Raw genomic sequence first — 23,069 nt, 5'->3', positions numbered from 1 at the left:
CATGGCAACATATAACATGGCCTTCCAGTAGACCACAACATACAGTTGCATAGTTCATACTCCAATAATGTCTCCCATCTGCAAGTTTCAAAACATCTTGAAAATATGAAGTAGCTCTCACAGGCCTTCTCACTGTAAGGTAAGTAAATATTCAGCACTGGAGAAACACAGGTACAAGCAGAGATAGAAACACTTGAAATCCAGGCCCTGATTGGTGAGATCCTCCTCACTATGAGGACTGAAGAACTCAAATTCCTTGGTCATTTACCCCTCATCTTTAAACAGCAAATACAAAGAAAATAAGCTAGCTGTGGTGTAGAAGGCAGCTATCAGCCCTGGAGAGCTTAGCCTGCGGTATTTAAAGATAGAGGGAGAGTTCCCCAAGGATATAGATGAAGATAATAATCATCCTGCCAGAAGTCGTGCAATTTATTTCAGACCTGTTGCTCTGTACTTGGAGCCACTATCAGATCCTCTGTTCTTCTCCACAGCTGGACAGATTATTTTATTGGGTTTGGATGGCTACCCACAGTACACCTGCTCCAAGGTCTTTGATGCTGGCTAATTCTGCAGTGACATAAATCTTTGCTTTGGAACAGCTCATCTGGAAGTTGAGAAGTGAAGAAAGACAATCCCTGACATAGCATTCATTGGTTTTGCTTTTTGCTGCATGACTTAATGCAGGGTAACATCTGAGAGATGTGCCAGAATGAACTCAATCTCACCACAATTAGTTTTATTTATGGTATGTAAAATGAAAAGAGAGATTCATTTGCCCTAATTTAAGCATCTTAAAGTTAGAAATCCAAGTCTGAGCTAGTCACCTGAAGCTCTTCTTACAGTCAATGAGAAAAACAGGTACCTCCAAATGACAACTGATCTCCTAAGACAGGCATCTAAAACAGGTCAAGCAAATTGTCCTCTTGAGATGCCTGTTTCTCTCCATTGACTGTCAAGGAAGACAACAGGCATTAGGTGAGATGAATCCTAGCTGAAGAACTTTGTCTTATCAGCCATGATGAAGGGGGTACCTTTTGGGGTGTCATGCAGACTTTCAAAGGATGTCACTACTCTCAGTACTCCTTTCAGGAAGTGTCCTTCTCCTTCCCCACCAGCAAAATAGCAGCACTCAGCGCCTCTTCTAAAACACTCTCCCTCCCCACACTGCCAGCTCAGCCCCAAGCTCTCCAGCATGCCCATTAGGTGACCCTGGATTTTGGCATCCTACTGAGAGACGAAAATAGGTGTGGACAGCGGAACCATAACTTTGCCTGGAAATGATAGCACTGTTAGCAGTGCAGCACACAAGAAATGGTAAACACTTCAGCCACAAAATCCTGGTGATAACTCATCTTGAGCCTTTTAAGGAAAGCAAGGTTTGTAGGGATGGGATTTTTTATTAACTAGGAAAAAGGTGAGTTCTCGGATTCAGTATCTCTTCCCTTGGTTTTGGCAAGCAGCAGCAAAATCCAAGTTAAGTAAAGGTTAGACACACTTGCTTTTAGTGAAATGATTAAATGATCAGTCAAGACCACTTCAGTGAAAAGGGTAGTCTGCATGCACAGAGCAGAGAAGGATGTTTGCAAGGTGAGAAGTGATGGACTTTTAGCCCTATGAAAGGAGAGAGAAAATGATCATGGTGGTGTAGGAAGAAGTCAACAGCAAAATTAATAAGAGCCATAAAACCATTGTCTCTAATGAACCCTTAATTTTTAGTATTCAGCATATTTGTGAACTTATTTTTCAGTTTTTTCTTCTAAGTGTGTTTTTTGTTGGTCCACGCTGAGGATTGAGGGGCAGAGGGGCAGTGGCTGCTGTGGCGGAAAGCTCTCCCCAGGGGTGACCGTGTGTCTTCCTCCTTTCCTGGCTGCCTGCAAGTTTCTTGGGCCACCAGAAAGAGAACAGAACTGCTCCTACCTACTTCCAAAGGTAGGAGGTAGTTTTTACTCCTTTGAGTAAAAATGAGAGAGGCAGCACATACTGCTGCAGTTATACATTATTAGTATAATACCTATCTATTGTGCTGCTGGAACTAATTTTTCTGTCAAACTCCAATCCTCCATGTTATCAGGTCCCATACCTCCACAACCTGTGGACCTCCTTTCAGGCAGATAAAACCAATCATCATATGCAGGAGCGGGTAGAACTGAAGAGCGGTGGTGGGGAAAGGTTAAGGGAATTTTTTCTTTTGACAGCAGTGACTTTGGATGAGATTCAAAGAGGTCTGGACTTATGATCTGCTGAAATTAAGTGTGAACAGCAGAGACACTGATAGGGAGATTCACTAAAGCCATATTTTAAGATCAGTTCTTCAAGACTGTGAAGTGACTGTTAGTATCTATGCTTTAATAAAAGGAGCCAAGAGTGATGACAGGAATTATAGACCAGCTAACCTCACCTCAGTACTTGGAGAAGAGACTGAGAGTCTAATTAAGGACAGAACAGTACAGCACTTGGACAAGAAAAATCCCAAGGGTCAAAGCCAGCACAGATTCTGTAAAAAGAGCTAATGCTTCACTATCTATTAAGAGAAAAAAAAAAAGTTAATATAATAAAAAGGAAAGGTGAGCTGATGGGCACCATCCACTTGTATTTTCAAACGATCTTTTATAAGTTCCAGCAGAATAGACCATGAAGAAAAATAAACAGGCAGAGGGTAAAGAGCAATAGTACATTCAGTATTAAAATCTAGTTAGACTAAGAGGAAGAAATGACCCAAGCCAGAAGAGCCCTCAAGAAACAAATATAAGAAAGTTAGTGGTAGACCTGGGTAAATAGATTTTCACTGAAAAATACTAATTCATCAAAGCAAAATGCATGCCCAGGAAAGGAAGCAAATGTTGACAAATGACCTGTTTCCATAAAGGGTAGAAACATCTGTAAATTTCTACATCTACATTTCTATGTCCATAATAGCAGGAACAACTTACTTGACCAGATTTGAAAGAAAAGATTTGTTTATCAGTGAAGTACAGCAGTTGATTAAAAAAGATATTTAAAAATATGAGTGATCTAAATAAAGTTCTTTGATTGGTGTGTTCAATTGTTTAATTATTATTTGTGGAATTGCCTTATAAACAAGTGAGCTTTCGCTTTTCCTCCCCATTTTGGGAAGGAAAATTTTCCATCCCCTTTTCTCCCTCCTAACTCTTACACAACAGGCATCCTTCTCCTACCCAGCACTTGCCAGTGGGGTGTTTTTTACACTAAGCCCCGGGAGCATTCAGGAGTAGTATCCCCCTAAAGCAAAGAGAGTTAAAAGCTAGGAGCATCTCCCCCTGCACGGACCAGCTGTTCACAGCCACCAACAGAACAGACCAGCCTCCTAAGGTCTTGCTCAAATTTTAGAGATGGAGTTACTCACACACATATTATTTCAGCCAGAGATTGTCCACCCCCTTGGTTCCCACAATGTACCTCAGAGATGGCTGGCATGAGTCTGTTAGCTTAATCTTCCTCACCCAAACACGGTAACAACAATAATGTTTTGGCAGGCAACACAATTCTAACATAACACATGCGCTATCCATTACACACTCACCTCATTTTCAAGCTGCTGCATGTATCAAACACAAGCTTATTGTTTCCCTCTCTTGTTTTTTTTTCTTTTCTGTTTACAAAATATTGCCAGAGAGAAAGAAGAGGAAAGAGAAATAAAAACAGGGCTGAAAAAATAATAATCTAGTCAAAAGCAACTACCAAAAGCTGAGAAACTATGTGCCACATCTATTCCCAAAAGAATGAACAAAATGAGGAGCACAGCGTGAGCAAATAGAGCAGATTCAGCCAAAAGCAGATTGTAAGGAGTCATGGAAAATCTAAAAGTAAGTGGATGAAAAATGGAAAGATGAGCATATAAACAGAAGTCTCTCTTGATATGTTTATAGTATACGGTGATGTTTCAGCAACAGGCTTCCAAAGGTAATTTAGGTTACCTGTTGATTCTTCCAGAAAACTGACATGATTTGCTTGAAGTCTATAAGGGAATAATAACACATCTTTTTGCTGCTTGCTAGGTGTGCAAGGTCCCCTCTTCCAAAATCATGGCTGAGTTGGTAGACCAGATCTTCGACTTGTGTAAACTGCTGTACTTCAGCTGAAGAAAACAGATCATCTTGCTTAATGCCAGTGGGGAATCTGGCCCACAAAGCTCAGCAAAGATACTGCTGTCCCCTCTGAAGCAATGCCCAGCTGCCATTGCCTCAGTGCTCATGGAAATCAAAGCATATGAAGTGGATATTGTGGAAACTCCAGAAAAGCTGAGGACAGCCAGCCCTATCGTTCTACATATAGCAGAGAGAGATCAGAAAGCTAAAAGGTATGGTCTAAAAAGGAGAACGGCTTTTCTTTTCTCATCAACTACAGCTGATTTTTGCACCTTCAAAAGAATAACATGATTTACTTTCAGATAAATCAGCAGGTAGCTGGTAGCAGTGGATAGGATGGCCTGAAAATATATCTTTTTAAAGCATAACCCTTTGTTCAGTACAAGGCCTTTTGTCATTGCTTCGGTCAAGTACAATAATTTGATATATCAAGCTGATTTGCACTATGTTCAAAACAATACATGGTGGGGAGAGAACACTGGGAAGGAGATCTTTTATTAATTCCCTTTTATTTATAAATATTGTAAATGCATTTCAGAATGAGCCACTAGCATGTCCTCAGGCTGTGTTAGAGGGCAGAGGGGTAAACACTCCTATTGTTTCTTAGCCAGAAAATTATTACTTTATGACCTCTCAAATGCCCTGTCTGCTGACCTCTGAGGATATTTAGCCTGGCAGTTAACATCTGTGGTCCCATCAGTAGTGCTGAAGTAAAAGGTACTTAATGCAGAGCAGCTCTTTTGCAAGGTTAGAAAGGATCAATAGGAGATGTGTTTAATGTGGTATCACTATCAGGTCTCATCTCACTTTTAAAACTGAAATATTCACAGTGGGACATAATCTTAGTCACATAGCAGAGAGATCTTTAACATGGTGAGATCCCTTTCTCCCAGGTCTAGAAATGTAGCTCAAGGCACAGGGAGGAAATTACCAAGGTTTGGAATAAATACGTGCTTTTCAAAAAGAAAAATGATCAGAGAAAGGCTTCTGGCATTTCAGTCTCACTGCACTTTTTCTGGAGCTTGAGCAGATCTTGTGGAAAACAGACAGCCTTGCAATAAACTGTGAACAAAACCAGGGTAGTTTTTCCCATGGGTACATGTGTATCCACTGCTTGAAGCTAATCCTCTTCGACTGAAGGAAGAAACAGTATAAGGGAAGGTGGCTTCCTCCATAAAATTCAGTAAACTGAAATTCTTAGAATGAACCTGTCCAAGCTTACCAAAGGAAACACAATTAAAGTGTTTTTCAGGTAAGTTCATTCAATCCAGCAGATAAAGACTTTGTGTTACAACAGGAGGTAGCTCCTTTAGTTGCCTATAACCTAACATTAGCAAACTATATATCTAAGAAGTGCTTCTAAAAACACCATTGTTCCTTTACAACATTCATTTGCCCCAAAATATATACACTTACTACTATTGCTGTGGTCAAGAACAGGCCCTTGATTCTGGGGATTCCCTTGATATCTTCTTGTGTCTCATAACAAGAACCCAGAGGGATTCCCAGTGTGAAATCCTGGGGATTCCCATGGCTCCACTGGATTCAGTGCACGTTTCCCTTTGTCTTTCAGTGGGGCCAGGATTTGCTATCCTGCTTCTGAAGGCATCAAGTGTCAAAGCAGGAGCTGGAAGGAACAGCTGCCCCACTCATTTATTTGAACTCTGGTTATTGATAGAAAGTTGACAAGTGTGTCAGAGATGGTGGAGCCACCTCTTGAAGGATTTTATGCTCCTGTACAGTGTGTACATGTGCTACAAGCTGAAGAGCGCTGTTCTATTGCTATTCCCCAAAGGCATCTGCTCAGACAAGTGATTCAATTGTCTGGCTTGGAAACTTGCTGATAATTACAGTTGTTACAGTTTTCAACCCAAGTTGCTGAGCTGGGAATTAAACAGCAGCTTGTTTTCATGCCTACATGCTAGCCACTTTTTACTATCCTTAACATAGACATGTATGTCAGCCTTGCCCCTTTAGGTCTAGATATATGTTCTTAGACATGTTCAGTTATGCTTCTTTCTAGGCTTCAAGAGACACTTGAATGCCTACATAAAATATGTTTAAATTCCCATTCCAGCTCTCGTATGAGACAGATGCAGTCACTCTGGGGCAGAATCTGCAACGGTGAATTTAAAAATGGAATTGAACCAAGTGTGTTAGGTTTGCAATATGATCGCTGAGGGAACAGAGAGGAAGAAGAGATGCCAGGAGAAAGGCTAAGCTGGCTGGCAGCTTGAAACACAAGTTCCGAGCAATTAAGAAGAAGGGATCTTATTCTTTCTTTTTTTCTTTCTTTTTCCTTTACAAACACTGCTATTCAGACCTGCTCTTTGTTTTCACACTTCCCCCAACACTGAAGTTGGATGCATCACTAAATCTAGATGTCTACCTCATGCATTGTAATAACTCCTTCTCTCCCACTGATCAGGTGGGGAATCAGAGCTGGCTCCCCCTGGAGAGCAGGAGGCCTGAATTGCTCCCCATGAATGTAGGTGCAATCACAGCCATCACGTCCAAGTTCTGCACTCATAAGAGGCAGAGTGAATACAGCCTTTGCCATACCTGCTGGGATTAGCTCTTCTAAAATCAGCATCTCCTGTTCTCTAACAAGAAAAGTGTTGTTGATAAGAGCATGAGTATTTCTCATATCTCTTCTCTCCCTCACATGTATATTTTCTTTAATTATCAATAGATTTGGACTCTGGCAGTGCTTTGAGCAAATGCTTTATGCAGCCGCAAAGAGAGCCTATTGCCCTTGAAATAGCACGCGCAGTCTGACATAAAATCAAACCAGCCCTGGCAGTTCAAACATCTATCCACAATCCTTTGTGCACTGCACTCAGATGAAGCCCCAGCAGGCTTCTTACAGTTTATACAGAACATTTTTAGTACTTAGCTAGGCCAACATGTGTGCTGAGATGGAAGGAAAAAGACATGGGATGAAAATCTGTCCCCACTGAAGCCAATGGGAGCTTTGCCATTTACTGCACCATGGGATAATATTTCAGCCAAGGTCCCATTTTTTAAAAGCACAGTACAACAGCCAGATTACAAGTTCACCTTTTGTAAGATCACAGGGACACACAAGGAACATTTGGCACAATTGCACCGAGGCCTCCCAGCATCCTTGTGCAGAGAAATTGCACCTGAGCATCTGTCATCCTAACAGTTTTATGTCAGCATCGTCTGCTATTGTGTCCAAGGATTTCTTCCACAAATTGAAGGATTTCACTGATTCTTCTAATGGAACTCAGAGTCTCTGGACCTTCTGACCCAGTGGGAGGTGATCATCTGCTGTCAGGCTGTGTGTTTGTTGGAAAGTTTCTTAGTGTTAGCCAGACAGTGGCACTCCCCTGTCTCCTGTGGATTCTCCTCATACTGTTCATCTTGGTCCTCACAGGCTTCACTGTGGGCCTTCTCATCACAGTGTCCCAAATTGTAATAACTGTAATTGGCAAAGGGACTCCTAAGATTAACATTTTGTCCTATCACTTGGCATTGATTCACATTTTATCTTGAAAATCAGGACTGGAAGTGCAAAAGTTTGAGTATACCTCTAGCAGGTTTGCAGCAACCTGAACCAAAGAGAAGGCGAGCAAAAGCATTTTAATACTAGCAAGAGCCTGTTCACTTTCCCATTCAACTTCAGATAAAAGTTTCATCAGTTCTCTCCAGAGCTCACAAATGTTGAAATTACTGCAGCTAGAGAAGATGAAGCAGCATTACCTAGCAAGCTGAGGCGAAATAAAGCAGCTGTACAGTTGATGCAAGATGCCAGGAAGGGCTGGTGTTCTCCTCAGAGCAGTATTTCTTCCAGAGAATTCAGATTTCCCCTAGTAGTTTCCGTCCATGCACATTCTTGTGCTGCTCACCCATTTATATTTGCATGATTCATGAGTTTTGAGTAAGATCTGGTCTGCTATCAAGAGCTAGAGACCCTGTATAGCTCTGAACAGAACACATACACATGAGATTAAGTTTAAATTATCTACTTCCAAGGGGGACTGGCACTACTGGTAATAACTGGTGACAGAACCCTAAGTCCCTACCTAATTTTTCTCCAAGGTGTATTTGTCAAAGAGTCACTCCTGCCTCCTGCCCTATGGCCAAAGTGAAGGTTACAAGCCCGTGTGCCAGAATGAGTCAGCTGGTCCTGATGGCTTTGACTCCCACCACCATGAGGGACACCCCAAGCAAAATCCTGACAGACTGTCACTGGAGCAAACACAGCTGCACTTCCTCACATCCCTTCAGTCTCCTGAGAAAATACAGATAAAAACACATTAGCTGGCTGTGGTTAAGTCTTGGGTTAACCATGGCTGGCTATTGTGTTTAGAGACATGCTGAATTTTTAAACCTGGTTCATGCAGATAAGGCCCCCACTGAAGGATGAGTAGGCTGGGTTGGCTCCCAGCTGAAGCTAGGCATTAGCCCAAACTTACTTCTGCTGAAACCAGACTCCTGCAAAGTGAGGTGGGGAAGGATGTGGCTGAGCTGGTCCTCAGCTGAGCCAGGAGAGCCCTTCAGGGTGCAAATTCGCTGTAGGGCAGTGGTCACCATCCCTGAGGGGCTGTGCTGCCCCTTGCCATTCTCACAGCACACAGGCATGCGCTCTGCTGCCTTGTGTTTGCAGGCTGTTAAAGGGCAAGTGGCTCCTGGAGGGGTTATCTCTCCTTTTGTGCGCATCCTGTGGAAAAACAGTAAACTCCAAGGGTGAAATCCTGGCCCTAAAGAAGAAGAACCAGGTTTTGCTGTGGCCTGCCATGGGGCTAAGTTTTCACCTGGGATTTTTATCTTCTGGTTATTACAACCTGAGTCATAATCACAGTACAATTGCTGAGGAATGGCAGTTACAGAACCCATAAGTGTGAGATCACTCTCAGCGATCCTTCTAACCTCTAAGTGGAGTCAGTCCTTGGGGATGGATGGGATTTCACTGAATTTTTCCATTTCATTTGTATAATGAAATCATTCTTTGGCCTCTGCTCTGTTCTTTTTGCCCTTTTTGGACTTAAGGTGGACCCATCTGGCACATATCTTGAGAGTGTTCACCAACGGCACACTCACTAGAAAGTGGTGACTAGGCTGAAGAATTTGATTTTTTGTAAATAATTTTGCAATAAAGATTCTGATTACTGTTCCCCAACCACAGCATATATTACTGTTCGGAGCAATTTCTTTGCATTCAACTTTATGCAGTGCAAAACCTCCCATTTTAGTTATGCAAAACTGGGATGCTTCCTTGACATTAGCTCCACATAGAGATGTCTGAAAACATTATGGCAATTTTGACTAAAACAGTTTAGAAATATGAACATTAGGAATGAAATCTCCACATGAACATTGGACAAAAACTGTGCTGAATCTTGACCTGTTACTAACAGTCCTTAAACTCGCATACACCCACATACACCAAGTCCAGAGGCACAAATGTTTTCACATACATGGGTCTTATACTTTTCAGAACTTAGACAGTTTTTCTACAATATAATTAAGTTGGCACAAACAGCACTATTTCTGATTTGCTTCCAACTTAACATCCCAAGTTCACATAACTACTTACAATCCATGGTGATTTGCTTACATGTCAAGAAATTGGAAGAAAGTGGAAGAAGATGAAAATTGTTTTCATTGTCCTACATGCTCTCCTAGCCCTTTGATGTGTGAGATATCAATGTACTCCATCTTAGATGCCAATATTTTCTTTATACATACATTACAATATTGCTCAGAGCTGTGCTTTTGTCTTGATGCAGTGCCAAAGCTCAAGGAGAGTCTATCATTTCAGGTAGCCGTAGCAGGCTATGAAGAGAGGTGTGAGTTTTACATCTCAACATTGGGCAAAATTCATCTCCTCTAGCTTTGCCACAGAAAAATTGGTCATCCAGTCTAATCTGCTCTTCTAGGATCCCATTTTAACCAAAAAGAGAGCCAAGCTAAGTGAACTAGACTGGGTTACACTTACATGGCTGAGAGTCTAAAAAAATCCGATTGCTTTATCTCCTTACACCTCCTACCTCGGTACCACTACCAGGGACATAGCCAAATGCTTGAATCCCTGTATATCGCAGGCCATTCTTCAGATCACAGTTTTGAAGGACTGAAACATTAGGCTGAGTTTGCTTGGTGGTAATTAGCTTCTTGAGAGTCTGATACAAATCGGGCTTGAAGTACAGTAGGGTGTAGTAGGAAAAGCTCCCAGAGTGTTTAATGCCACTGAAAGATTGACCCTGAACCATAGGATTAGTATGAGTATCATCACTGACCTCAATGACAACAGACTCAGGCCTGTGCCTGGTTTGAAACAATATTATTGATTTATCATCATGAGCAAGGAAAAGTCAAATCACTTTAAAAAGGGTGTCGTCAAATCACTTTAAAAAGGGTGTCATACCCTTTATTGAAGACTGTCCCACTGGATTCAGTGAAAATTAAATCCTATGGATTTTAGTGGGTATGGCACTAAGTTCCACTTTCCTTTTATGAGAGATATTTGTCCCATATATGAATTTGCATGCAGTAGGCTATATTAGAAATGTACTCAAGGAAAATGAATACTCACGCTTATTAGATTGTACTTGGGAGATTCAATATATATTGAGGGTAAGCTTTTGTTTCAGCTAATACCCAAGGATAGAATTATGTAAGTTTCATATTATTTTGAATTTAAAGACTATTGCATATAGAAAATGTTAAATGATAGCCAAATATTGTATGGAACTCTGAATGTTTGCAGGCTGATTCTGAAGTACATGCTACAAGTTTTACAATATAATAGTCTTTCATTTCTTAACAATAGATAGTTTTAATCCTACACTGGACTTTTTGTTCCTTTGCAAATTTGCATTCTGTCAGATAAGAATAATAGGTCCTGATTCATCTTGCCACTCATTTGCTTTGCACAAAGATAAACTATCTCTAACCTTCTGTTAACAATGCAAATAGTTTCTTTCTTTTTGTCCTATTTTTGTCTCCTAAAGACATGTGGACATCTTTTTTTCCACAGTATTTATGCAAAAAAGGAAAACAGTCATGCCACTTGAAAGCCTGCAGCATATACAGTGTTTTGAGCTGGTTCCTCACCAATAAGTTAGTCTATGGCACAGATGTCCTATGCAAAACACATATGCTATTAACTGGGATCAGAAGAGAGTGGTTAAAGTCCTGCTGCAGTATTCTATATCAATCCAAGGTTTGAAATGGAAATAGCTGCTCTTAATGAAGGATAAGAAAACAAGACTAAATAAAAAATATTTCTGTTTTGTTTGGAAATGTTTTCAGTTTCTTTCAGTTTTGATCCTAAATAGTTAGGCATATTCTTAAACTTTAGCCTGTTATTTCACTGAAATCTAATTATGTTCAACACTAGTGTATTTAGCTGAAGTTTTCAGAAGCACCTGAGTGATATGGAAACCGAAATCCCACTTTGAAAGTGTCTGGGAAGCCCCGTTCTAAACCAGGGAGATTTCAATGTTTGAATGATAACACTGCTATGAAAATGCGTCTAAAGAATATAGCTGCATAATAGCCTATCTGCAGCCCTGAAGAAAATGTATCATGTAGGATACCGTCCATCTTCCAAATCACTCAGGTACTGGGGAAAACACTTCCTCTAAGCACATTGTTTCTATATTTTAGACCAGGTACTTCACTAGACAGGCCTTTCTTTCAGATTCAAGGCCTTACCTATTCAAAGTCAATTTCTTTTTCTTTTTTCTTTTTTTTTAAGAAAGAAGGAAAGAAAAATACACAATAAAATATTCAAAGCATTTAGATAATACTTAGTATTTTATTTATTTTATTTCTATCACCTTGATTCTCTAGTTCCTATAGCTAGAGGTGGGCATGTTTCCAACTATATAAAAACAAATTGTTTGCACTGAAAATAAGTAAAGAAGCTCATGTTCTTGCCCTGCAAGCCCACATCTCGTAACACCACAACAAAAACAGCATCACTGTGATGATGCAAACATGAATCAAACTGCAACCAGACCCCAAAAATGCTGACTTCTGTGTGCTCTCACTCTCTTCTCTCCTCTATTATTCTCACACTCAATAGCTACTTTACCTTGGTCACTTTTGTGTTTTAAAGAAAGCCTAACCAAAGAACTGAAGAACACTGCTGGAAAAAAGGTCACTTGACAGCTTAAGGGAGGAGGGAGGAATTTATTGCCTTTTTGTTTGCCAGGAGTGTGGTTTTCTGTCGTTTTTACCTCTGAATTGAAGGGCATTTCCCAAGCTCTTTAAGGGAGCTCTGCTGTCTGCTGATAGACATTGCCAGTGATTAGCAAGGAAGGTCACAATCTTAATTATTGCTCCTCTGTTATAAGTAAGCATCAGTGGCAGATGCTAGGATGGTGAATGTGGCTTTATTACCATGGTAGCTTTCTTTGCTCATTTTTAATGAGAGAGCATTTTGTCTTCACTTACCACTAAAACCATTTGGAAAGCATAGGAGAGGCTCTTGCCAATGCAATTTTAACTATTCGCACAAAGCATCGACATTTCAGGGCTGTGTTTGGAAATGCAACATGCTTAAACTCCATTGCTGCTGCGTCTGTGCAGCCAGCGCCGGTGAAGCCCTGTCTCTTACCAGACTGCAGCCATGTCCCCAGAAAGCACCACATCTGAAACGAGATGCTCTGGGGTGATGCTGCCTGCAGAGACAGAAACTGAGCCAAACTGATCTTTGTTTTCCTTCTGGAGCACTTTGACTTCGTCGCATTATGCACAAATGAGCGTAACTGGACTTTGCACCATTCAAAGCCATGCAAGGAAGAAAAAAAACACAAAAAAACCCATGCACTTCTGAGGTTTAATCAAAATCAGATAGGCAAGGACAAACTGTTACATGTAGCTCAGAGCCTCAACTGGTGTAAAGACAAGTTGCGCTGTCACCTATGGCAGGTATGTGTCAGCTTTCCCCAGGCAAGGTCCTAGTCCAGGAGCACTTTCATAGGTGAAGTTTGATCTTCTGTGTTTTTTAGATGTGTATAGAAAGAATGAAAAGCTTTTCAAGGTAGAAAAGAGATAAAAGTAAGAAGTAATAACTGAGAGTTGAATAAAAGGAACGAAGATCTTGCAGGTTTGTTAGGCAGTTCTCCAGCCTCTCTCTCCCTCTCTCCCCTCCGCAGAGAGAAGCAAATTAACTGTTTAACAGAGGGATCATATTTCCGGATATGACAGGAGGAGACAGATTATGAACAGATACAAATGAAAAGTCTTGTGCCAAAAATTCAGTGCTCTTAAGGAAGACTAAGTATCCTGGGCAGCTACCAGGATTGCTAAAGGAAATGAGGAAAGAAATTAGTGAAGCCTCAACAGATTTTTTCCAATTGCCCTCGTGACAGGTTAGGCTATGGAGCAAGGGAAAGTGAGAAACACAATGCATAGACTTATTGCAGCCATGTTTTTTTTTTATTAAGGGGTCATGAGATACAGCAGGTAGTTCAAATCCAGTTGGCTCAAAGTTATTTCCTGGGGAAACAGTTTTGTGGGATTTAATGAAATCATGATATAATACTTTGAAAAGACTCATTTAACTGGAGATAGCCAAAAGGGATTAGGCTGAGGGGCAGTCTTGCTTAACAGCTGTTTGAAAGTCCTGGAAGATATTGCTAAACCTGTCTGGGAAATGTTTTTCCCATCTTGCAAAACTTTTTGAGATTTTCAGATATTTTCCTGCTCTGAATCAGGATGATAAACAAGACCTTGTAACATTTTGTTTTTATGAGGGACAAAAAAAAAAAAAAAAAAAAAAGAGAGAGAGAGAAAGAGAAGAGGGAGAAAGAAGGAAAGAAAGAAGGAGAAGGACTGACCCACTCATCTGTGTTAAACCCAGTGGCACACATCTCAGGTAAGAGGAACTCAGATTGACGCCTTGGGCAGAATTAGGCAGTGTCTCGCTGCCTGGCTGCATAGAGGGCAGGTATTGACCCCTCCTGATCCTTCACCCTTTATCTGCATTTTCAGTGCTTTTCCACAAATGCCATCTCTACTCTCCTTTTCCTCAAGGTTTGGATTTTCAGTTTCAAAACAGCATTTTCTTGGGGAAAGTCATACAGTAAAAAAAATTCTGAACTAGATATTCATATCCACATTATCAGTGAGAAGTGTACTGGGAAGTTAAATTCTTCTCTGTTACAATGGTTGATTACTCTGAGGTTTGTTATACTAGCTAAGGAAAGACCAAGTTTTTCTTATTGGCTCAAATACACTGGGAACAGATTGCCCAAATATCTTCAGATTTGAACAGTTCAAGGATAAATGAAGCTTGAGAGGCATTTTCTGACTTTAATCAGGTGGGAAGATGGTCTTACAACATAAGCAAGATGAACATGTCTGATGGAAATATCCTAATCATAAATACTCAGGAGTTCTAGTCCAAACTTTGCCATTAAACCTCTGTGTAGCTTTGAGTGGGAGAGCAGGTAAAGAAGCAGATAAACTGTCTGCTGAATAGTGATGATAATAATAATGTCTGTCATCTCAGAAAAGGATTGTAGAGACTGATTAGTTAGTTTTTATGAAGTATTTTGAACAGAATGCAAAATATTCTATAATCTATACTCTGCATCTTCAAAAAATGGAGGCCTCTTCTGTTACTCATTACTTAAAAAGTATACTACAGCCCCAGTGTCCCGTTGTGCCACTGATCCAATTTTACATCTGATGTGAAGCCACTGATTTCAAAACTGTTGCATCAAACATGAACTTGTTCTTTGTGTCTTCCACCATTTCAGTTTGCCATATCTTGCTTTCTGATAAAATCATTATGGTGAGAAGAATTGGGTTTGAGACGAAATAAGAAATTTTAATGCAACTTTCTATGGCAATTTAGGCTGACTCTAAAACAAGCATTTCTAATGACTAAAGCATTTTATTAAGTCTGAATGACCTTTTAAAATTTTTAAAGATCTGTACTTCTTATTAAAAGGCAGTGACTTTGATGCTGAAATTAAATCTACTCTTGAAAGAATGTCTTTGACTCAAACAGCCATATTCACCGATTCATTATGCATTTTTCTAGACTTTTAAATACCTTCACATTTTCCCAGTTACATTAACCTGGCTTGTGCCTGCTTTACGTTGCCAGAGTGACAAAGAGCAGCCATAGAGACTTGTGAATGAGATTTGAATTACCAGTCAACCTTCAGAAATGAATCTCTGAAGGGAAGCTCCAGAAATCTTGGAGTTCACTGGTATACAGGGAGTACCATGTTTGTTTGTCAAAGCAATCTTGTCTGGGAGGGCATTATGTAAATATAGAAAGATATATGACACATAGCTATTTTCAAATAAACTCTGACACATTAGGCTTGCTGAGGCAGTTCAGGGAAGCTGGATTTTGACTGTGGCTGGCCAGCATGAATCTAATAAGATCAGGGCATCTTTCAGCTGAGGTAAGGCTGACGAAGTCTGTTCCTCAGGCACCTTTTTTTCCCTTCAAATTAAGGGACTGAAAGGAGAAGGAGCACTGGCCCAGGAGGTTACCCTGATGAACTAGACTGTATGAATGTTAACACTAAATGACATCAAATTTAACACTGTTCTGATTTCTGTTTTTTCCTGATGTCTCATAGCTGGAGTTTCCCCTCCTACATTCTAGGACAGGATCTGTATGGCTGGAATGAGATAGGAATGTGATGCTGGATTATAGCAAGTCTATAACCAGCACATCTAACAGTCTTATTCAGTTTATTTTGACTTCCTGAAGTTTGAAAGATACCATATGCCTGAATCAGCGTTCTGTCAAGAAAAGGTGACTTCCAGATAGTATATTTCCTGTCAGCTTTTAATATTTCTAGGGCAAGGGGAGCAATTTTAAATGAACACTCTGCAAAAAACTATTCAACTTCAGTCAGTGTAACAGAAAACACATACAAGGCCATGGTTCGCCAAACACACAGCCATTAAGAAGGTGGGATTTGCCTTGTCTTTGCAGCACTTTTTAAAGACATGCTAACAGTTATGTATATAAACATGATAAATAGGAGCTTTGTTCAGAAAGGATATTTGTGTTTAGCTAAGAAGTTCTCAAATCAAAGGACATATGTATAGAAAAACTCCAACTTCAGGTTTCATTTGATATTTCTTTCCTGTCATTTTTCCTAAACTTGACAGCACAAACCTTGCCTTTCATACCCCACAGATTATTTCCATCTTTGTGTCTGAACAGCCTCTCTGCAGAGAAATATTTTGAGCTTGATTTCTGGCTCATGCTAACACTATGTGGTGCTTTCTAGGCTGTCTGAACACCACAAGAATGGCCACACCTAGTAATTATTTTAATCATGCCTTCATTTTACCTCCTGCCTGTAGCACTCACCCTAGTTGGAACAGCCCTGCTAATCAGAGCAAAATTAAATTAGAAACAGAGCTAAAGCATGCATCTTCTGGAGGCTGGGAGAAGAGCAGGGCCACCTCACAGGGCTCTGTTCAGTCCCCCCTCGAGACTGGGGGCATCACCCAGCTCCACTTCTGAAACTCTTCGGTTCATTCCTCTCACCTACCCAGCTCATATTGCAGGACCCATTAACATTTCCTAAAGCTTATGCCAAAACATGACACCAGCCCAACAGTGAGAAAACGTGAAGGAAGATAAGCACAGCTTGGATGGGCCAGGAGGTAATGTTGTCCTTTTTCTGTGCCATAAGGACACAGTCCAAGCAACATCACAGCATCCTCACTGGCTATGAACTCCTTTTGCTTGTTGATGAGAACACAAGTCAAAGAGCTGAAGACAGAAGAGGGGACAGGGGAATGTCTAATGAACACTGATACCATACTTTATTTATGGTAAGCCCCCACAGGTCCCCTTTAGCATCCTGGAGACTTGAGAGGAATGTAAATTAACCCCCAAAAGAGACACTTAAGTGCTTTCCTCCCCCTTGAGCATCAACCGAGATTGAGAGAGGAAAAGAAGGGGAGAGTAGCAATAACCTCAGAGGAACAATGCATAAAGTGCTGGTTTCCCTTGTACAACTGATAGGCTGCTAGGAAGGGAGAAGAGATAAGAAGTATGATCTTTGTCCTAGAAGAATAGGGAAGTACCGCTTTCCAGTACCTATTTTCTTGAACAACAGATGCAAGATAAGCTTTTCCTTGAACAAAATGTCTTCTATTTTAAGGCCTGGTGCCATGAATATTTAACCATATATTTAAGTTGAATACCAGTGGGAAGACTTCAGTTAAAAAGTGATGCATTATAGACATCAGGAAAAGAAATGAGACTTGGGATTGAAATGGTAGTTTGAAATTGCTTTTAACTTTTCCCTCCTCACTTTAATTATGATCAAGATAACCATGCAAACAAAGAAAAAGAAGTCATAACTTAAGGGCAAGAACAGAGCAATATAATGTATAAGGTGTTCTCCCTCTGACCACTTCAAACTATTGATAATATTTCTTTTGCAAAGAGGGGGAAAAAATTAAACTTTAACGCAGGCCAACATGAAGATCTTAAACCTGCAAACATGCACTCATTGATCAACTTCACCTCCATGAGTGGAGCTGGGGATATTAGGTTAGTACATATTTAAGTGTCTGTAAAACTTGCACCAGTAATAAAAAGTTGGGTGAAACTATCACCCATGTAATCGATCTTATCTCTCTTCTGAAATAAGCAAGCTGAAGAGCTGACCCATGTCCACTCAGATTTGGTGAGGGTTTTTTCCCCCTTTTGTAGGAGCTGGGTGCAAATATGTGAAATATTTATACAGAAATACAGTAGTTGTTTTCCTTGCACAGCGTCAGAAAGAGGGAGAACTGCTGTGGAGTTACAAAACAGTTTCCCATTATTGGATCTGTTCTTCTCCCATTGAAGGAAAGAAGAAAAGGGCCTAAAAGAAAAGAAAAAACAAAAGCAGTTCCAAGAAAATGAAAACTCCTCAAAAAAACCTGCTGTTGACAAAAGCTCCTTTTCAGGTAAGAAATAATCATTAGTGAATTTCAGCCAATTCTGGTTTTGTGTAATCGTATCTGACCCCAGCCAGAGAAAGCTAAGGAGTTTGTTGGGAGCCCAACTTTCTCTTTAAAGTAAAGGAAGATAAAATAGAATTGCTTCCATTAGAAGAAAAGGCATTTCTTTTGTGCAGTTTTGCTAGCATAAACAGGGAAATTGTTTCCGTTAACCGAATGCAAAATGGATCAAAACCACTAAAACCTTTCCTAAAACAATATTCCCAGACCCTCTTCCAGGCAAGAACTCTGCACCAAAACCACTCTTAGCTTCCTCTCTGGCTTGCTGTACAAGCATTTCTCTAGCTGTTCTGCTGTTTTCTGTTTGCTTCCAGGGTGTTTCTGGGCGGTGTTTCTCTTACTTGCACGGATGAGCTGAGGCACCCAGAAACCCCTTCGCACACACCAGTGCACTGAACCCCCCCGGCCAAGCCTGCCTTCAGCCATGGGCACTGCCTTGGCCTGCCCGGACCACAGGGAGAGGTTTTATCCTCTGCTTCTCCCCCCTTAGACCCTCTCTGCCACACACCGATTCCCACCTCGGCCCCGTGGTTTGCAGAGGAACTGCAGATCCACAGCAGCACAGTGCTGGGAGCATGAGCAGTGCCAGCACCATGCCAGGGGGAGCAGGATAGGTACGCTAAGGAAGCTTGCACCCATTCGCCCTCACCAGTTGATCCATGCCTGCTGTAAATGGGTGCATTGCTCTTTAATTGGCATCATTACTTCAGATAATGTTTTCTAATTATATTATTGATTTTTTTTCCTCTTTCTTTTTAATGGATTCCCCTTCCAATTCACCCTCAGTAAAGACACTGGCAAGCACTGTGGATGCGTCTCCAGGGAACCTCTTCCAACTACGTGTATTGCACACAGCATACAGGTGTTTCATTCTGTATTTGCTTCTTAGTTGGCCAGAAGCGATATTGTTTGGGGGATGGCAGGGAAAACAAGAGGGATCACGGTCCACTAACACAGTCAGGCAGAGTAATTACTACTCCGTAATAATAGGCAGGATTATTACTCTGCCTAGATCTCTCTTTTCTGCTTCACAGCTCTGAGGAGCTGCCTGTACATTTAGGCAGGAAATAGATCTCATATACCTCAAAAGTTTCTGCAACTTAAAAAATATTCTCATTCCACATTGGAAAACAAACAGGAGCTTTCTAAACAAAAATCAGTGAGAGGGTCCCACGTCCAGAGCAGAGTAGCAGACCTGCAGCAACGGCACTACAAGTAGCGTGTCAGCCTGGGTGCGAGCAGGCAGATGTAGGGAGGTCTGCCCATCATCCAACCTGTCAAGATACAGTCCTCCAACAGAAAAGCCACATTCGAGCATGCTGCTATGTCTGAGACAACAGCTCTTGCTGAACATGGATTTGGGGAGAGGAGGAATGAGGGGACACTGCTTCCTCAGCTGGTCAGACCAACTCACATGGCCCTGACCCTCTGCTCTAGGTGTGTACCCAAAGTAACTATAAGCCTATTCTGCTAGAAGGCTGGTCTAAACTGAAGACATGAATTCTACTCTCCCACACACTGGGAAGCTCTTGAGCTGCCTCCCTGGAGGGGCTGTGTACCTGGCTGCATGAGGGCATGGACAGGAAAGAAAAGAGAAAGGGACAGGCAAAACAAGCCCTAGCTGAAACTGATAAACATGCTTCTCTGAAATTTTGGTTTCAATGAATCATCTTTCTCTGACAACAGAATATGCACTCAGAGTCTTCCTGGCCAGTGCTGTTTATCTGCACACTGAAGACAGGGGGCTCAGTCATTTTACGGCTTCATAAGCCACCTCACACAAGCTGGGCCCACTCTGCTAACTTCCACTCATACCCTAAACTTCTTTCAGTGGCACTTCTAGCAAGTTCTCTCCCTTTGCAATCAGGACAGTGTAAAAGCTAGCATAGAGGTAGCTGTTATAATGACACAACTCCCCTCACAGACACAATTTTTTTTCTGATGTAAATTATGTCACTTTGGAATGAACTACACCAAAAAGACAAACAGAGTAAAAAGAAACTTATACTGGAAAAAGTGTTTGCTCCAAGAACTAGACTACTGTTACACTAGAATAGATGTTCCAGGATAACACCAAAATGCTGATTTCCTGTGCAGAACATCTGTAGAGGAACTGGTCCCTACCCCTTTGCTCCAAGAGGAAGAGAAAACTAGAGGGGGACTTTATAGCTGGGGGAAAAGTGTCTGTGTGAAATGTTGTCTTCCCCTCTCTAGCTCTCCTGCAGAAAGCCTGGGGTGAGTGGCTGCATGGAAAACAAGTGGGTGCCCTTGGACTGTGGTGGTGGAATGCAACAGATCCAGAAGATCCTCTTCCTTCCCCTCCAGGTCACTCAAGCTGTTCTCAACAGAGCTGACTAATCCCATGCGCTAAAAGGTGCCCTTTGTCAGGGTCCTCCTCTGTGACAGCATTGCTGGGAGCAGGGCAAGCTGCTGTTTTGGGTGAGGATTGCTAAGAGGGAGAGCAAACAGGACTCAAGGGTTTGGGGCTCAGTCTCTTTGGAATCAATAATCTCCATCGTGAGACCAGCAGGGCTGAAAAGAGGATTTGCAGCCAACTTGAAGAAGTAGCAGAGGATTGCCTTTCTCTTTTTTTGTACCATATAACCTTCCATGCATTTTAAAGCTGAGAAAATACAGGCTTCTGCCTACAGACCAACTTCTTTACTGGCACAAACTGCAGTGGTGCCATCAATGTCAGTGAGGCTGGACTGGCTGATGGCAGTATCTGACTACCCGCATACCTGATGCCTTGTGCCATTAGTTTCCATGCACCTCCCAAGCATTTAGCAAAAAAACAAGAGTAGGACCCCCTGGCTGGATGGCAGGCTGTTTGCTCTGCGATTCCTGCGCTGCCCAGATGGTACCATCTGTTGCATGCTATTACATTCTTGGCCTTGGCCTACTTTTTCTCAACGCACACAGTGGAGAAAGGACAATATATTCCATTCTTCCAACAATATTATTGCTTTGCCCAAAGCCTAATTAGCAGCAGAGTTGTGTAAAGCTTCTGTTCCTCGATACCCTTCCCATGTAGGTGTTCCAATATAAGTGCCAGGCCAGTCGCTATTTCATTACTCATTAAAATGTTGAACCAGATGACTGAAACTTGTACAAGCAATGTACAACATTTTCAGAAGAGTAAATGCAACTTTTCTCCTGCTGAGGGACATGATTTGAGAGAAGCAGAAGAGGAAGAGGAATTACAACCCTAACAAATACCACTTGCCATTAAGCAAAGCATAAATGCAGAAAGGGGAGTCTTTGTGAATTCCAGAGTTCCATGACACCTTTTCAGCATCCTTTTCTCATATTGAAGCAAAGGACCAGTATGGATTATCCTGGAGCTATGGCCACGGATTTTCACAGCTGTCATTAAATGGCACTCTTATAATATGTCTCTGAAACATATCGCACAAATTACCAGCCACCTGCAGGCTCACTGTCAGCTACTTCTGGACTGAACGACCAGAACACTGTTAACACTATGGGGGAGCATCAGCTCTGCTGTACTTAGGACTGAGACCTTTTTTCACACTTTGCTCCCCACAGTCAAAACAGTCAAAACAGGCAGCCTGGCAGCATGTGGGACCACACTGGTTTGACAGTGCTTAACCAAGGAAGCAACCTGCCAGACCCTTGAGTCCTGGGCTGCTCTACAGCTGCTAAAGTGCTATATGCTAGTGTTTTACTAAGATGGAAAAAGGAAACTGTGCTGAAAATAGGGGATGAATAGCTGCGGAGGTTTCACTGTGTGCTGGAAGGAAGGGGGAATGAGAAGGAAAATTGTACATATTTTATTTTCAGGCATGACATAATACAGTATCGTGCATCATGAAGACCCCAAGCAACAGAATTGCTGAGACTTCAGCACAGAGGACATCATTGCGATTTCTGCCTCTGGCCCCTTCAGCAGCTGCATGCCAGCTAATCTCATTCCTGATTCTCCAAAGCCCATTCCTCTAAAGCAGCCTTCGAAGGCAATGGGATGGATACTTAGGAACCTTCACTCAGCTACAGTAGTGTCTCACCTGCAAATGTCTATAACTGCAATTGTTGCTGTGATCGCTGATTCACATAGCTAACAATTCTTTCTCCAATTAACTTTTAAAAAATCGTGCGACATACAGCTTTGTAATACAGAGTTGAACTTATCCAAAGCTATCTGTACTTACCAGTAATTCCACTGTTCATCATACTTCAACTCTTCATTCACTGCTTCTCAGACAGCCAGAACTGGTCTTTGGTGAACAGGGCATTTTGTAAAGACAAGGTGCTCTATGTGTTTTGTTTAGCTTTCTGTAATCAATTTTTTCAGTAGTTTTAAGACATTTCCCTCATATTGAAAACACTCAAACTAACATCTGCAGGAAATAAAATAGTGAAGATGGGCAGATTATTCCCTTTATATACATATTTGCTCTCTTTTTCTATTTGTGAAATGATTGTAAGCCAACTGCTGCTTAGGTTTCATTCTGTCCTGTTCTGATAATTTTGTGAAATATTTTGGCAAATCAGCTATGGACAAAATCTTATGATAAACTGAACTTCTCCAGGCTAACTCACTCAGATGATAATCCTCATTACTGAGCTCTTCATAAGTAATGAGCCAAATTCCACTCTCTTAAATGGGTGAGGTGTCACAGATCTCTACAAATTTACATTCCCGCCAGCTCAAATCTCCAGAAGACCCATCCCTTTTCCTACTTAGAATCTCATTAGCACCTCGTGACTCATTCAGGGGCAATGCCTCAGTGTGCAGTAAACACTGAGTGAGAAAAGGGCCCAGCCCTCAGGCACTTACAGCCAGACACATAGAACAGAGATGCCAACAAAGGAATAAAAAATAAGGTTATTGAGGGCATGTAACATTAAATGGACTCTACTGAACTAAGCTATACTCCAAACCAGCCTATGTTTTTTAAGACTGTATCTCTTCATATCCTGTACTGTATTTCATAATGTGTTTCTGTGTGGGCCCTGTAG

This window comes from Apteryx mantelli, chromosome 1 (genome assembly GCF_036417845.1).
Source record: "Apteryx mantelli isolate bAptMan1 chromosome 1, bAptMan1.hap1, whole genome shotgun sequence".
NCBI classification, from domain to species: Eukaryota; Metazoa; Chordata; class Aves; order Apterygiformes; family Apterygidae; genus Apteryx; species Apteryx mantelli.
Note: the sequence above shows the minus strand (reverse complement) of the source record.